General features: G+C 33.8%; 1 long non-coding RNA gene across 2 annotated transcripts; it reads left to right on the forward strand.

Moving 5' to 3' along the window:
• Positions 1-561: 561 nt before the first annotated feature.
• Positions 562-1,319, forward strand: LOC143618853 (uncharacterized). Of its 2 annotated transcripts, none has more exons than XR_013151088.1 (3): positions 562-808; positions 926-1,013; positions 1,114-1,319. It is a non-coding gene; the product is annotated as an uncharacterized LOC143618853 (long non-coding RNA). The 2 variants fall into 2 exon arrangements; XR_013151089.1 differs by having other exon boundaries at positions 935-1,013.
• The last annotated feature ends 14,932 nt before the right edge of the window (positions 1,320-16,251 follow it).

The following is a 16,251-nucleotide window of genomic DNA, read 5'->3' on the forward strand; positions in this document are numbered from 1 at the left end:
AATAGAATAAAATAAAAACATCAGCGTGCTATTTTGACTTAAGATGCTCAGTTTGTGTCATAAATTTCTAGATCAATAAAAAACATTTGGATGAAGCATATATTAGTCAACAAATATTGATTATGTTTTCTTTCATTATAAATTTCTAACTTTCATTATAGACTGATGTTTGTTCTTTAGTAATATCATAACATTGCATTGATTCTGTTTTCTTCTTTCTTTTGTCAGTTTTGTTACTCGGATCGTATGTCTTCGTTAGTTTGCAGGTACATCTTTGTGTCTAGATCTACTTTCACTGTTCATCACATTAGGGTACTGTTCTCATGAATGATACTTAAGTGTTACATTTGCTTTTGGCGTTCACATTTTTGCTATTACTCTGCTGATTCTCAACATATCGTGTAATACGAGACCCCGAACTGATCCGTCATTGTTTGCTAACCAACTTCATGGTCAGTCTTCTAGACAAGCCTCTCATTGATTTACTACATAGATAACAAGTGCACATGAGGTGTTCGATAAAATGCATCTGTCCGCTTGGGCTTTACAAAGGCCGTGATGGTTTACTGAGCCTCTTTTGTGAATATCTGTGCCCTTAGGTATCGTGCATGTGAGGTGTTTTGAGGGAATGATTTGACGATTGTGCTACTTACGTAAGGCGATGATGATAACAGGCTCTTGGGGTGGCAACTGTGGTGCTTAGAAACAGGCAACCAGATTTGCAACCATGAATATGATCTGAGCCTAAAGTCGGATTGTTGATGGCTCGGTGATTATATGTCGAATGGTTTGTTTTATAGCCTTATAGGTGTATTATGGCATATGTTATCGATCTACTAATTTGATATAGACTAAACTTGAGCTGAAAACATTTTGGTTTGGTCACACATGAAATTTGAAGTTCGATTTGTATGGTTTTTGTAAGGTTTTGCAGCAACTGGGGGAATAGGCAATGAAGCGTGCAAAGTACTGTGCTTTGACTCAGAGCTTCAACTTGAGTCTCCCATGATCAGGTGCGCGTTGTTCAGTTTGTTGATCATTTGATTTTAAACTGATCTTTGCAGCCTATGAAAGAAGAGCATCATCATATTCATCATTAGTTTAATTTTATAGGGACTGCATAAGCACCTGTTTATGTGATGCTTGGAGCAAGTGATCCTTACCTAATGATTAGTTATCAGATGATGGAAGGCCACCTGGACTGCAACCAAGACGTATTGCCATTTGGTTTCAAAATAGAAAATCTAGATGGAAAACTAAACAGTTGTAAAAAGACTATGATGCCCTCAAGAGATAGTTTAGAGCTGTAGATCACATTCCATCAACATGCTGAGGTAATGTTATCTATTGCATCCATCAATTATTAGCTGATAGTTTTTACTTATTAAAGAAAATGTAGTTAATTAGCAAACCTAATGGAAGTTAGACAAAAGTTTGTGGTAAGTAGTAAGTAGTCATGATCTCTTTTTCTCTATTTGAGTAAGTTTAAAAGATGCATTCGTCCTTGCTAATTATATTTAAGACTAAACTAAATATGTGTGTAGAAAGATCATTTGGCAGGGCATTGGGTCATAAGTTTTTTATTATTATCAGCATATTGTTGGGTGAAGATTTATGCTTATTTGTTTTTAGCTTGATTAACGTTTCATATATAGCGAAGTCAGAGCTGATTTACAGTGGACTAACAATAATCTGGTTGTCGCCATCACAGGGCACAACGTTAACTGACAATACACCAGATCCTAACGGGGATCGTGACCTTATTAGGGAGGCCTGACATTCACTGTCGTCTTTTGATGGCCCAGACATTATTGAGTTAATTAAACGGTCCAACTTTAGATAACAACTTAGGGAATACTTACACAACTATCTATATCTATATCACATATAAAAGATTGAAGATGGACAAGATTGTCTTTTGCTTAATTTAAGACGCTGCTAAATTCTAACAAGAGACGCCGCTATATTTAATACACTTTCAATTTCCGGCGACCTTCCACTTGCTCTCCGGCCTCCTACCACTCCTTCCACTATATGTAACCCTAATTCCCCAATTATACCTCAACCCACTTTTAATTATACCTCAACCCGTTAAGATGAAACCCGCATTCAATTTAATCATATACAATTAAAACCCCCATTCAATTCAATCCTCCAGAATTTAACAATTCCCAGTGAGACGCCGTTTTATTTATGAGGTTTTACCGCCGACGATTTCAGTACATCCGTTACAGGGACCATCAATTCCACTACGGCGTTCATTCATTGCAGCCGGCCGTTACGAGCCTTCAATTCCGAGCATTCAATTTTTTTCTTCAATTTTAACAGCAACGTTTCACACCTTCAGTTTTCCATATACGTTCAATGTTTGTCTAATCGTCTATATTACTTACAATCCGAGAATTTGCAGTGGACGGTGAATTTCAGTGTTCGTCTATATTACTTCAATTTGATATGAATTGCGATTTTGCCTTTGCCAATTGTGTCGCTAACAACCTTTATCCCTTCAACTTTGCAGTGTGCTATCAACTAAATTTACGACTTCTACTTTTCCAAAAGGTATGCTACATGTAAGCCATCTGTATATTCTTGTTGCAGCTCTCAAGTTGTGTTGGATTTTGTTAACTGTTTGTAGTTCTTAATTAAGTTTCATAGTGATTGTTTACATCCAGTAAGATAATGTTATAGATCATGAGCATTAGGTGTTTGATGAAATGACTGAATGAAATTGTTTTTGTTAGAAGGTGTTTTTCTTTATTTAATATTATTTTTTTGTTATTCAGAGAAATTGTTATAGAGGAGGTTTAGAAAAGTTGCATCATGCCGTATGATATTCTCATAACCTGCCTTCATTTCTAGAATTAGTACAACTTGCACATCAAAATGCTTTTCAGATGCTATTCTATACATCACAACAATCAAAGCTATCTGTGCCAATTTATATATAATTTTCAATTCGCATCTAATTTGGTGACCATTGTTTATGTGTATCTAATTCCAATATGACAATCGTGTACAACAGTTTATGTTCAATTTGCATCTAATTTTCAATTAGCACTTACTAAGGTGTTGGTTGAGACTGTATTTAGTAGGCATTCGTATATTTGCTAGCGGCTAAATGCATTTGGTGATATGATAAAAGGGGATTAATAGGTTTTTATGTGTATTTTGTCATTGACTTACTTATAATCGAGTTTAATTATTTAGCGCGGTTACTAATTGCAAATTAGAATTACTAATTATGTGGGAGAACCCATTTTCTGGTTCGCCACGGGTTCGCCAAATGTAGGGTTCATGCCACATATCCTTACTGTTAATCTTGGGTTGTACCGTCACATTTCAAAAGGCGCTTGGCCATTTTCAACCGCATGCCACATTTGGCCCAGTTCAGATTGTGGTGCATAACGGCTAAAGATAAAATTCCATTTCAGATCGTGGTGCTTAAGCACCCGACGTTAATCTAACGTGTGTGTTTAACTGCTAACCACTGTATTTGCTTTCTATTAGGCTGCAATTTTGCTTTATGGCTCGCTCGAAATCGGCTCGCTTGTTTGTAAACAAGAAACGAGCCCAGCGAAGGTAAGCTAGGCTCGCTGGCTCAATCGTTAGGCTTTGTTTAGCTTGCTTGTTGGCTCGTTTAAATTAAAGCCCAAATTTTAATATGAATATACAACTCAAATTTTAAGATATGTCGATTATAAATTTTGTAGTTTATTAACTATGCATTATGTGATGTTAAAAATATTACTTTTTTTCTGTATGTATTATATCAATACGTGTAAATATATAAAAAATTAAACTTTTTAAAAACTAAACGAATGATTTGAAGACATGAATCATAACCCAAATTTTAATGCATATGAATTATTAATTTGTAGTTTATTAGTTGTGTATAATGTGTATAAATATTAACTTTTTTCTATATGTATTTATATGTGTAAAAATATTAAAGCAACTTTTATTTTTTTTCAGAAAACGAGCTGGCTCGAGATTTTTCTACAAGCCAAGGCCAACAATTCAGCTAGACGTGGAAGGAAAAACCGATATGAAGATTCGAGCTATGGAGTTTGTTGAAGAGCTCAGAATTCAAAAAGCAAACGAACAGGTTGCAAATTGCTTTTCTAGGCCTCACGTAAGTTTGTATTCCATTTGCTCTTTGTCACTTCATTGAGAGAAAGCGAAGAGAGCAGGATTTTATTTGTTATATTTATATGGTATGTCAAATTCACTATCTTTTGTTAAGTTTCTTGTAATCATAAAAAAATTAGGCGCACACGAGTACGTCGCTGTGTCTCAAGGATGAAGAATCTGCTTTGGAGTTCAAACTCAAGGGGAATAACTGTTTCTGTAATGGGGTTCATTTGGATGCATTCCGGTTCTATACGCAGGTTGGTTCGGTTTTGGTTAAAACCAAACCGAAAACCGAAACTTCAGTTTTGAACTTTTGAAACCGTTCGCGCTGTAGGTTTTGTCATTTGAGCTTGAGAATTTTGTTAGTTAACAGCTAAATGATTATTAATTTATTATACAGTTGAGCTAAAACATAAAATGTTTGAGGTGCATATTTATTAAATTTTGATATATTATTTTAAATAAAAATAAAAAAGAAAATCTATAAAATTGGGTTCTGTTTTTTCGGTTTTTTTATTGAAAAACCAAAACCGAATTGTAAGTTCGGTTTTTACAAAACACACAAAGCTAAACCGTCGGTTTTTGTTTTGGTTCGGTTGGGTTAAAACCGAATCAAAAACCGAAACTTTAGCTTTTAAACTTTTGAAATACCGTTCTCTTTTCAGTTTTTGTTGTTGCGTGATGCTGACCCAATTCCAATATCAGAGGTGGAATACCGCACAACGGGGCTCCGGAGTGTGGTGCTTATATTATTTGCAAGTTCAGAGAATGGTGGGCTGGATTTTCAGATGATACCAAGGACCCGTTTGGTCGAATCATTCGTATAAGTGCAGAACATGGACCTGTTTGGTCGAATCATTCGTATAAGTGCAGAACATGGATAATACCTTGCAAGAAGTTATCATTATTGTTTTACGAGGAAATCTGCAATTTGCCTCCCTAGTTTATATCGTCGCTGGATGGGTTAGCCACTGAAAACGAAATTGTGAATGTTCTGCCATTGTGTTTCTCCGGCGGGTCAATCTGTGCCCCTGCCGTCAGTTGACCATCAGTTGACTGTTGGTATTTTAGTAATATACCAACATATTAAAGGTATTTTAGTAATCTTCTTCTAATAAATTATAAATATAATAATAATAGTAATAATAATAATAATAACAATAATATTAATAATAATAATACTCATCTTCATCATTAGATTACAACTACAGCAACAGATCATCATCTTCATCATCTACCTCAAACATACTTGTTCCTTAAACCCTAGATTTCATCACTCAAATCTCTCCAATCGCTTCCATAATTCAACCACCACACCCATAAGTCATTCCGATCAAAACCCCTAACCTGCGGCATCACGCCGCCGCCATGGATTCCGGCCATCTCCTTTTTCCGGCTATATTGTTTTTCCGGTCATCTCGTTTTTCCGGTCATCGTTTCGTTCGGGTGAAAAGTTTATAATAATATGGTTTTTTTGGTTGTTTTCGGGTAAATATTTTACTAAAAAATGGTTCGTTTTGTTTGTTTTCGGGGTCTTTTCGGGTGAAAAGTTTACAAACAATGGTTCGTTCGGTTGTTTTCGTGTGAAAAGTTTACTAAAATATGGTTCTTTTGGTTGTTTTCGGGGTCGGTTCGGGTGAAAAGTTTACTAAAAAATGGTTCGTTTGGTTGTTTTCGGGTGAAAAGTTTACTAAAAACGGTTCGTTTGGTTGTTTTAGGGTGAAAAGTTTACCAAAAAATGGTTCGTTTGGTTATTTTCGGGTGAAAAGTTTACTAAAAAATGGTTCGTTTGGTTGTTTTCGTCCTCCCTAATCGGTTGTCGTTAATTGATTCGGTTTATTCAGTGGTTTGTCAGTTTTTTCTTCAATTTAGCTAATTCTGTTAATAACCATAATCAAACTTTGGCTAAATTTTTTGTTTAAAAATATATGAAATGAAGGTACAAATATACGAAGTAGATGTATAAAACTATAAATACATGAAATGGAGGTTTAACTAGATGAAATTCATGAAATAAAGGTACAAACAAAAAAATCAATATATGAAAATATGAATGATTCGGTGCAATTCAGTTAGTTTCAGTTAACCAGTGGTACGATAATAAACCTATTACTAATTTTTTGTTAATTCGGTTTTCAGTTAGCTTTGATACCGTTTCATCATTTTTTGGTTAACAATACAGTTATTGCTCACCCCTAGTTGTTACAACAAAAAAAATAAGGTATAATTAAGTGAATCCCTACTAAAATATTGTATCGCCTCTTATTCACATATAACACTCTAATATTGGAGCTGCTTGCTTAAATTATAACTGCACATGAAACGTTCATGTATCACCTTTTCATTATACTATATATTAAAGAAAACCTAACTTGCTACAGTGTTTCTAGGGAGGTCCAATCAGTTTAGTTCCATTTTTTTAGTATTCCATACAGGGGAAAGTGAATACGATGTTGTCAGCCGACTAACCTTACACGAAAAACACTTCAAAACTACGTAGTTTTGACTAAAAACTTAATTAATTAATATTTGACAATGTCTGATGCTTTTTCCAATCAACCTAAATTATAAAAAAAAAACTAAAACTAAAATATATAAAAATACGATTTGCATAATCACCTCTCTCAGTTGCTTCATTGAAAACCCAACAATCCTAGTTCATTCCAGTACATGATGATCAAAAAATAACAAGGACGTGATGGATGCAGTAGGGCAGGTAACAGTTAATCATTCAGACATGACGGTATTTCATATAGCTCTTGAATGATTCCATCATATACTTAATTAGTTGATAGGTTTGGTTGTATTTTTATTTCTCTTCATTTACTAAATCAAAAGGTTATCACCTAATAAATAACATAAGCATAGTCGTTAATTGATCTTAATAAGTTCTTGTAATCACCTAACTCTGAATTTTGTTTCAAGTTTCTGATACTTTCTTTAGCTTGTTGATTATCAGCATTCCGTGTTATGATATTCCGCTTTTGTTGATACAGGATGTCCACACCTTAATGGGTTTAGAAGTTCAATTAGAGAAGGAAGATCTGGAAACAAATTTGATTGAACATATTGATGTAAATGGGTATTTGGTCATAAATAGCGGTTCTGATGTTGAAGTAGAGAAAACAAAAGATGTGTACCTGGATTTTGGTGTTGAAAAAGAAATAACAAATGAAGTAATCGGACAGGTTTTCGATACTCCTGATGACGCATATGCTTTCTATAATAGTTATGCGTTTTCACATGGATTTGGAATACGCATTCATGAGACTTATGAAAATAGGACAACAAATGTGGCTTACCGAATCAAATATGTATTCAATAAAGAGGGTTTTAAAGATTTGAAGCGTGGTACTTCTGGGGGAGATGCTAAGAAACGTCGTAGGGATTTAAGGACAGGATGTGAAGCGTATCTTCGGATTTCAATTGGTAAAAATGATGGCAAATGGTTAGTTGATGAATTTAATGATGCACATAACTATGAGTTAACTGTTACTCCAACCAAAGTAATGAAACATAGGTCTCATGCAAAGTTTCACCGCTCAATGGCTTGCAAATCTCTAATGTTGAAACTTGGTCAATCCGGGTTGAGACCTTGTCAAATTAAGAAGGTCGTAAATACCATGAAAAACCCAGGCGAAAATGATGTCACGTCGAAACAATGTGCCGATATCTTGAATGAACAGCGGAAACAATACAAAGGTAAGGAGTTTTATGGCCTTATTAAACATTTCAAAGACAAATTATTAGAAGATCCCAACCTTTATTTTGTTATGGACTTATGTGATGATGGGTCTCCTAGAAATATTTTTCGGGCGGATGGGAGATCTAGAGACTCGTATATAAAATTTGCTAACGCTATTGTGTTTGATGTCACATACATGACCAACAAATTTAAAATGCCATTTGCTCCGTGTGTCGGGGTTAATCATCACCTCCAGTCCATTCTTTTTGCCGGTGCACTGTTAGAGAATGAGAAACAAGATACTTTTGAATGGTTATTTCAAACATTTTTAAAGTGCATGTTTGATAAGCATCCATTGGCAATAATTACCGATCAAGACAAAGCTATTGGAAATGCAATCAAAACAGTTTTTTCCAAAAACCCGACATCGTTTTTGCTCGTGGAATATAAAGAATCATCAAATCGAACATCTTGGACCACTTACAGCTCGTTATAGTGACATTGAAGAGCCATACAAGCGGTGGGTAAAGAGTAATACAGTTGAAGAATTTGAAACTTATTGGGAAATTTTATGTGGTAAATACCAATTTGACAGTGGTAGTTGGATTATAGAGATGTATAATCAACGAAGATATTGGGCTAAAGCCTTCTTGAAAGATTGTTTTTTTGTTGGCATGACATCAAGTGGAAGAAATGAGAGTATTCATTCTTTTTTTGATGGATTTGTAAATTCAAATACCATGTTAAATGAGTATGTAATCCAGTATGATAAAACTGTTGTGTGTCGAAGGGGTTCCGAAGATGACGAAGATTTCAGGATCATGGACTCCAAGCCGAATCTTTCTTCTATAAATATGATAGAGAAAAAGGAGGTCAACGCTACACTAGAAAGCTCTTTGATGTATTTAAGAAAGAATGGAACGAAGCTACCCTTAATTTAACCCATGAGACGCTAAGCAAAACTCTAGAAGAAATCAAATATAAGGTTGGACAACTCGATATTGATAAATATACTGGAGAACTATAAACTTTCGTCTCTCGGATAAGATAGATGTAGCATGTTCATGTGCAAAGTTTGAAACAGATGGGATGTATATATTATACGTGTTGAATGTGACAAACTAAAAATGTTTGTCTTTTTCAGACACCCATCGCGACTTGACACAAATTTTCGGGTCGAAAATTTTTTCAATATGGGAATGATGTGACACTCATCAATTTTAGGTTAACTCCGTTAATTCAAACTTAAGATCACAAAAACTGTAACGCATATCTCATTACATTTAAATTAAGGTTTAAATGACACACGACAATCATTACACAAGTAGTCTTTCGAAAATTCACTGAAACACACACGAGTCTATTCAAACCGTTGGTAAACAAACGATAAATATCGAAACAACAAGTATTTGATACTTATGCGTTAAGTTATGTGTTACTTGATATTCATATATAGAACACTAATTCAAGGAGCAAAAGTCTAGTTTGTGCTAGAAATTGGTTAATATAATTAATATTATAAACTAAATATTATCCAACCCTAATCCCCCCCTCGCCCCCGGGTTGCGATCGGCCCTCCCTCTTGGCAGCCGTAACACACCACACACACATACTATCTCTTTTTCAAGTTTGGTTGAAGAATTCAAGGTGCTAGATAGGTAATTAGCATCCCCCTTAGTCATTATATGAGTTTAATTATGCTATTGAATGTGTTAATCAAAACCCTAAATCTTGAAAGTGATGATTTAAGATGAGTTAGGGTTTAATTATGTGTTTGTTGATGAATACTAGTAAATTGATAACGAGTTGTATGATTATTGATTTTAATCGCATGTTTCTTAAAATTGAACTTTGAAGTAAAACCCTAATTGTATATGTAAAGTGAAATTGAGATTCATAGTTGGTGGATTATGCATCTTGAAGGTTGTATGCATGACTTATAGTGCATAGGTTAATTGTATGTTGAGTTTTGATGAAAACTGATGCTGGACAGATTCTTGAATTCGTGTTTAAATGGCTGTAACTCGATGTTAATGTTGTATTTGGACGTGATTATTGATCCTATGATGTAGTAGGTCGAATCTAGTTTCTAAAGAGTCTGAGTTTGCAATTTTTGGACGTATAAAAGTTAGTTTTTATTATTTTACAAATCTGTTGTGCAAGTCTGATTCGAGAAGCCTGCTGGTAGGCTGTTTTGAGATTAAGATATCTCATAAAAGACAAGACCAATGGAGTTGATTCCACTTCTGGGAGTTAATATTTTGAGCTAGGAATCTAACCCAATTGGTCTTGCATTAATTGGATTTTCCATGTAACAGGAATAACAAATAACATTCTGTTGCGCATGATAATGACTTATGTGTGTTTACTGTGACGTTTTGATCATTGTAAGAAGACCGTATATGATAAAAATATAATAAAGCTATTTTTAGAAACCTAACTCAAGTTTGCTTCTGTGATGATTTTTTGTGATTTATTTGATATGTTATGGTTTATTAAATAGAGTAATCTTGTCGAGTAAAAATCTGTCTTGATAAATTAGCTGCTGAATTGTTTAAGTTAACATGAAAAGTACTGTTGATCGATGTTTGCTATGTGTTGACTTAATTGCCCTTTTGGGGGATAGTTTCTAGTAATTTATAATGGTAACACTTAACACTTAATACTTGCTCACACATGTAACTAATCACCAACGTATTTGTCGAGTCGCACTTATTTCACAAACGAAACACGAAGCGTATCTCATGCATAAGTTTTATGTGTCGAGTCTAGGGACTCACTCGTAGTATTAATACTTAGAAAATCTCATTTTTGTTTTTAGAGCACTAGTGAGGATTTTCTGTGACGCACACATTTCTCGGATCTTTTTGTTATCTTCGCAAACAGTGAGTTTCACGGCCCCTTTTACTCTTTTTAAACGCTTTTATTAGGAGGAGATAACATAGTCAACGCTTTAGATTTTTGTTATTCTTTATATGTTACTTGTAAGACTAAGTGGCAAATAAACCAACTAAATTCCTTCTGAACATCGAACCGGTTAATATTTGTATACTAGCGAGTCACCTTTGAGTAGTACTACTGGGTTTGACAAACCCCACCCAACTCTAAACTCGATTGTAGGTCGAGTGGGTGTAATCTTGGCTAACACGTTACCATGGTCGTGATTGACATGGTGGCAAGGCAATCGTTAAACAGTCAACTTCGGTGTCGAACACTTAGTAATGCATGCTTGATAGGTTAGCTACCTATTGATATATAATTGACTTAACACTATTTGGTAACGCTAAAACGCAAACGCTTGATTTGTATAAACTTGTGAACTCACCAACCCCGTGTTGACACTTTTAGTATGTTATTCTCGGGTAGCCAAGGCGGGCGTGCGGTATAGGACATGCATTTGCTAAACACCATTGCTTTAAAAACTTCTTTTAATTTTTATCTTGATAACTTGGGTTTTTAAGTCGTCCTGTGTAGCGCAACTTTTTGGTTTACAATTTACGCTTCCGCACTTCATTTAAGACTGGATGTCTTGTTGGTTTTGAAAACTTTAAATATGGTGTTTGATTATAACTAATGATTCTGATCCTGTTAGTTCACACCCTCTGAAGGTAAAACTCCGTTAGTGAATTTTGAGGGTATGACATTGAAGAAGCGGAATGTTGAAACCCTTCCTAATCGTTATATTTTACCTAGGTGGACACTTGATGTTAGGTATAAGTCTGATAATCAAACGATTGGGCTCGAAGATACACATGGTGGAAATGAAGTCAGTGCATTAAGTTTATGGTGTGTTCAATCAAACTTAGAAAAGCAATCGAACATGCAAGAGAATCCCCATGTGAGATAAAGAAACTAAATTCCATCTTGGTTAACTTTTTAGAAGAACAACGCGTTCAAACAATTTCGAAACAGTTGGTAAGTACTGTACAAAATTCTAATGTGGGAAGTTCGCAAGTAAACTTGATGCCTCAAATTTCTGTTCGTGATCCACAAGTTAAAACAAATAATAAAGGTCATCCCAAAAGTGCAACTAGAATCAAGTCTTCCCTGAAAGCACCGAAAAAGAAAACTTGTTCTTACTGCAAGCAACCGGGTCATTACATCACCGGGTGTCCCAAAAAAAAGAAGGTAAACCTGTATTTATTAACAGATAGTGGTTGTTAGTTTTGTACTTACATTAGCTTTTTGCAGGACGATGAGTCGTTAGTAGAAAGAGAAGAATGATATGTGAATCGACTTGGAGACCTAATAGTTTTGGAGATTTACTATGCTCGCACTTCTTTGAGTAGTGTATGAAATAAACTTGTTGATGTAATCTTTAGATCTTTTCATTTTAAGTAGTTTTGATAATTTAATGGCAGTATGTTTCTCTTAAATCTTTTTAAAGAGAAAACGTTGTATTATTTTGTTTGTCGAAATACAATTGTAGGAACAAAATGTATAAATGAAAGGGGAAAATATAGTAGTATAAACAAGCCAAAACGTATAGTTTTCTGATCATCTTTTTTTAACCGAGCAATCATATCAGACGTCATTGCTGACACGTCAATAAAATGCTCCGCTTTTGGTTGAACGCGCTCGTTACCCCCTGCACTCTTTATTTTTAAAGGTGGAATAGGAAGGGAAAACCGGCTTGCTATAACATAAGAGTATGTTGTAGACTTCCGGCTTCACGGTAAAAATAAGTTAGAAAAAAAACTCCAATCAGAAATGTTAATACATGTTAGCCCACAGAAACCGAGTATGTACCTGATTTCAAGTGCAAAACAAAAGAAAAACTGATGTCAGGAAAACAAAAGAAAATAACAATCATATTGTTATAACATGCAAAGAACAACAAACTTGATAAATATGCGTGTACATGAGGCTGTAGACGGACTAAACCGAACGGGCCAAAATATAGCAATACGAACTTAAACGAGTAAAAAACGTATCAATTAGAACCGGGTCAAAATATAGTAATATAAACGAAACGGGCCAAAATATAGCAATACGAACTTAAACGAGTCAAAAACTTATCAATTAGAACTGGGTCAAAATATAGTAATATAAACGAAACGGGCCAAAATATAGGAATACAAACTTAAACAAGTAAAAAACGTATCAATTAGAACCAGGTCAAAATATAGTAATATAAAATGAAATGGGTCAATATAGCAATATAAAACAAAACGGGGCCAAAATATAGCAATACGAACTTAAACGAGTCAAAAATATATCAATAGAACTCGGTCAAAATATAGTAATATAAAACGAAACTGGCCAAAATGTAGAAATATAAACTTAAACGGGCCAAAACGTAGCAATATAAATTGAAATCGGATCAAAATATAGTAATACAAACACTAACGGCCCAAAAAATAGAAATATAAACTTAACCGGGTCAAAGCGTATCAATATAAATTGAAACTGAGTCAAAATATAGCAATATAAATTGAAACATCCAAATGTGTTGTGTGCAGATTGTGGAAACGGTGGAAGCTGAATTGCTTCATATATGATGGCGCATATTTGTCCAAAATGTGTGTGCAGCAAACTGTCCAAACTTTGCAAACTCTGACTAAATATCACTAATAATCTAAAACTAAGCAACATTCCAAATAGATGAAACACATAAAAGTTTTTCCATTTCTGCAATCTTTGTTTATGTTACAAAGTACATAACAAATATAAATTTTTCCATTTCTTCCAAATACAATGATAATCATTTACATGGACATAAAGGCAGTGGCGGATCCAGAAAATTTAATCAATGGGTGCAAAAAAAAAGTTCAACCTAGAACTCGTCAATTCAAACTAAAACATGTCAAACCAAAATGGGTCGGGTCAAACCACAACGAGTTGAGTAAAAAATTTACATTAAACAAACTACGTATAGAAATGTAAACAATAAATTTCATTAAAGATAAACAAAATACATATTACAATTGACCTCTACGTGATTTCATATTTTGAAAACGGTCAGTTACAGTTTCATTCGTAACACTTAAAAATGATTCTTTTTTAACACTACAAATTACAAAAGCATTCAAAAAATCTTCACCAATTCGATTACTTTAATTTGTCTTTAGGATCTTCATTGCCGAAAAACATCTCTCAACCATTACGGTTGCAATAGGTAAAACTAATGTTAGCTTTAATAATTGATAAACCAAATGAAAAGAGATATGTTTCTTTGTTTCCACCATAACTCTAGCAAGATCTGCAATACCTTTCAGATTAGCAAATCTTTCATCTTTCCGCACACTATCAATGTACAACCAATTTGAGATGCAAGAGCAATTTTGTTCCCATTATCAAAATCATATGGATAAAACTCACACAATCTCATTAACTTTGATGCATAAAACTTGAAAAATGAATCATACGGATTGAAAACCAACATGTTTTGAAGTAATCCATGTTAATCTTATTAAAGCAATCACCAAATTCTTGAATTTCCATATCGACAACACTGTTGAAACAATCAAAATTACAATAATGCTGATAGGTGATTGTGTACCTTTGTCTTTTGGGTCTATAACCAGTGTCATCAACAACATGTGAAGCTGTTATCACCCTAATATGTTCGCCTCCCACTAATTCCAAATTTTCAAAAGTGATTGAGCAATTAACTAATATGGACTTAATTGTTATTGTTCATAAAAAAAATTAAATCTGGGCTTAAAAAGTTTTGCTTAAAATTTAAAAAGTTAAATTTGGGTACTAAAAAAATTATGAATGAGTCACTAAATTATTTTTGGATGGGTCACTTGGGTTTTTGGACCTAATATATTACAAATTTATAAAGAAAACTTTAAGAACAAAAATTAGAAAACCTATCCAACTATAAATCAAGCATTTCCTCATTTGTCGTGCATAATCTTTCACTTATATTCAACTTATCTTCAAATTTATTCCTTGTAGCTTCAAGATCATTCTTTGAGTGAAAGCTTCATGATCAATTGCCTACAAAATAGTTAACTGATTTAACCTAGTTACAAATAAAAGTGTGAACTTGATTAATATGTTTATGTATACAATGTGAAAAGACTCACCTTTAGCAAAAACATTTGCACCTGCAACAACACAATCATCTCATCTTCTTTTCAATTACAACTCCAAGATATTCTTTAAGTAAATCAGCAAACTTGTACGCCCGTCCACATGTAGCCTTCTTAAACTTTCTAATTAATCAATTGTAACAAAGCTTGAATTCTTTTCAAAATATCAAAATATACCCATAAAATATCAACATACACAACTAATACGGAATCAAATCTCTTTGAAGCTGCAACCTTCCTCCAAGAAAACTTCTTCACTTAACAAGAATTGAACCGTATTTTTGTTGGCAATAGGAAAAAATTAAGATTTAGGGGATTAGGGTTTATAGACCAATTAGAATATTAGAATCAAATTGAAACCTATTACTGTAAATCAGTGTTTTAAAAAACATACTTGAATGATCAATCGGAACCGCAAAACATTACCTGCACGGGTTGATCGAAAATTGCAGAGTAGATTAGGAAACAACCTAATCTTCATCTTCAATGTTAATCTTCGTCTTCATTGTTAGATGAGGGAAGGACCGAGGGTTTATTGATAGGTTTGATTGGAAAAAGCATCAGATGTAACATTCGTCATTTTCGGTCCTTTTTTTTGTATTTGTATTTGTATCAAAACCCAACCCGATTTGTAAACCAAATCTTTCACTAATATAAAATCTTGGATTTTTATGTTTCATAATCATCTCTTACTTTTTGGATTTGTTACTAGTTTGTATTATTTAAACCTTTTTTTATAAAAAAAAAAACACATGCAAGTATTGATATAAAACAAGGAAAACAAGTTTGACTCCTTCCCTATATAAACAACCCCATCCCCTTCATTTCTTCTTGCTCATTCATCTTCTTTCTCTCTCAAACTAAGAACACTATCTCTAACCTTCAAGGTTCATAATTATCAAACAACAACCTTCTTTAATTTTTGTTTTGTTACTTACTAATTCATATCTTGGGGTACAACATATATATAATATGCACCCCTTGTTTCCTTCGGCTTTCATCTTCTTCGGGAGGTGATATGCTACAAGGCAAGGCTTCATGGAGAACTCTTTGTAGTTCTTTATTATACTATTTTCCTTTAATGCTTTACTAGTCTTGTTTATATTGTAAGTAGTTTAGTTTTAATTCATGTTTAAAGAGTTTCATGGTCTTGGGTATGAAGTCACTAGTCTCGGTTTTATCCCGAGATTAGACCCGAATCAAGACCGAACCAAGACCGAACTCTTGTTTACTAGCTTTTGTTTTAAACAGTTTTGTTTACTAGTTTTGTTTAAAATAGTTAAAATAGTTTAGTTTTAATTCATGTTTAAAGAGTTTCATGGTCTTGGGTATGAAGTCACTAGTCTCGGTTTTATCCCGAGATTAGACCCGAATCAAGACCGAACCAAGACC

Source organism: Bidens hawaiensis, unplaced genomic scaffold (assembly GCF_021521415.1).
Source record: "Bidens hawaiensis isolate Kalapana, Puna unplaced genomic scaffold, B.hawaiensis_p1.1 tig00002343_1, whole genome shotgun sequence".
Lineage (NCBI taxonomy): Eukaryota > Viridiplantae > Streptophyta > Magnoliopsida > Asterales > Asteraceae > Bidens > Bidens hawaiensis.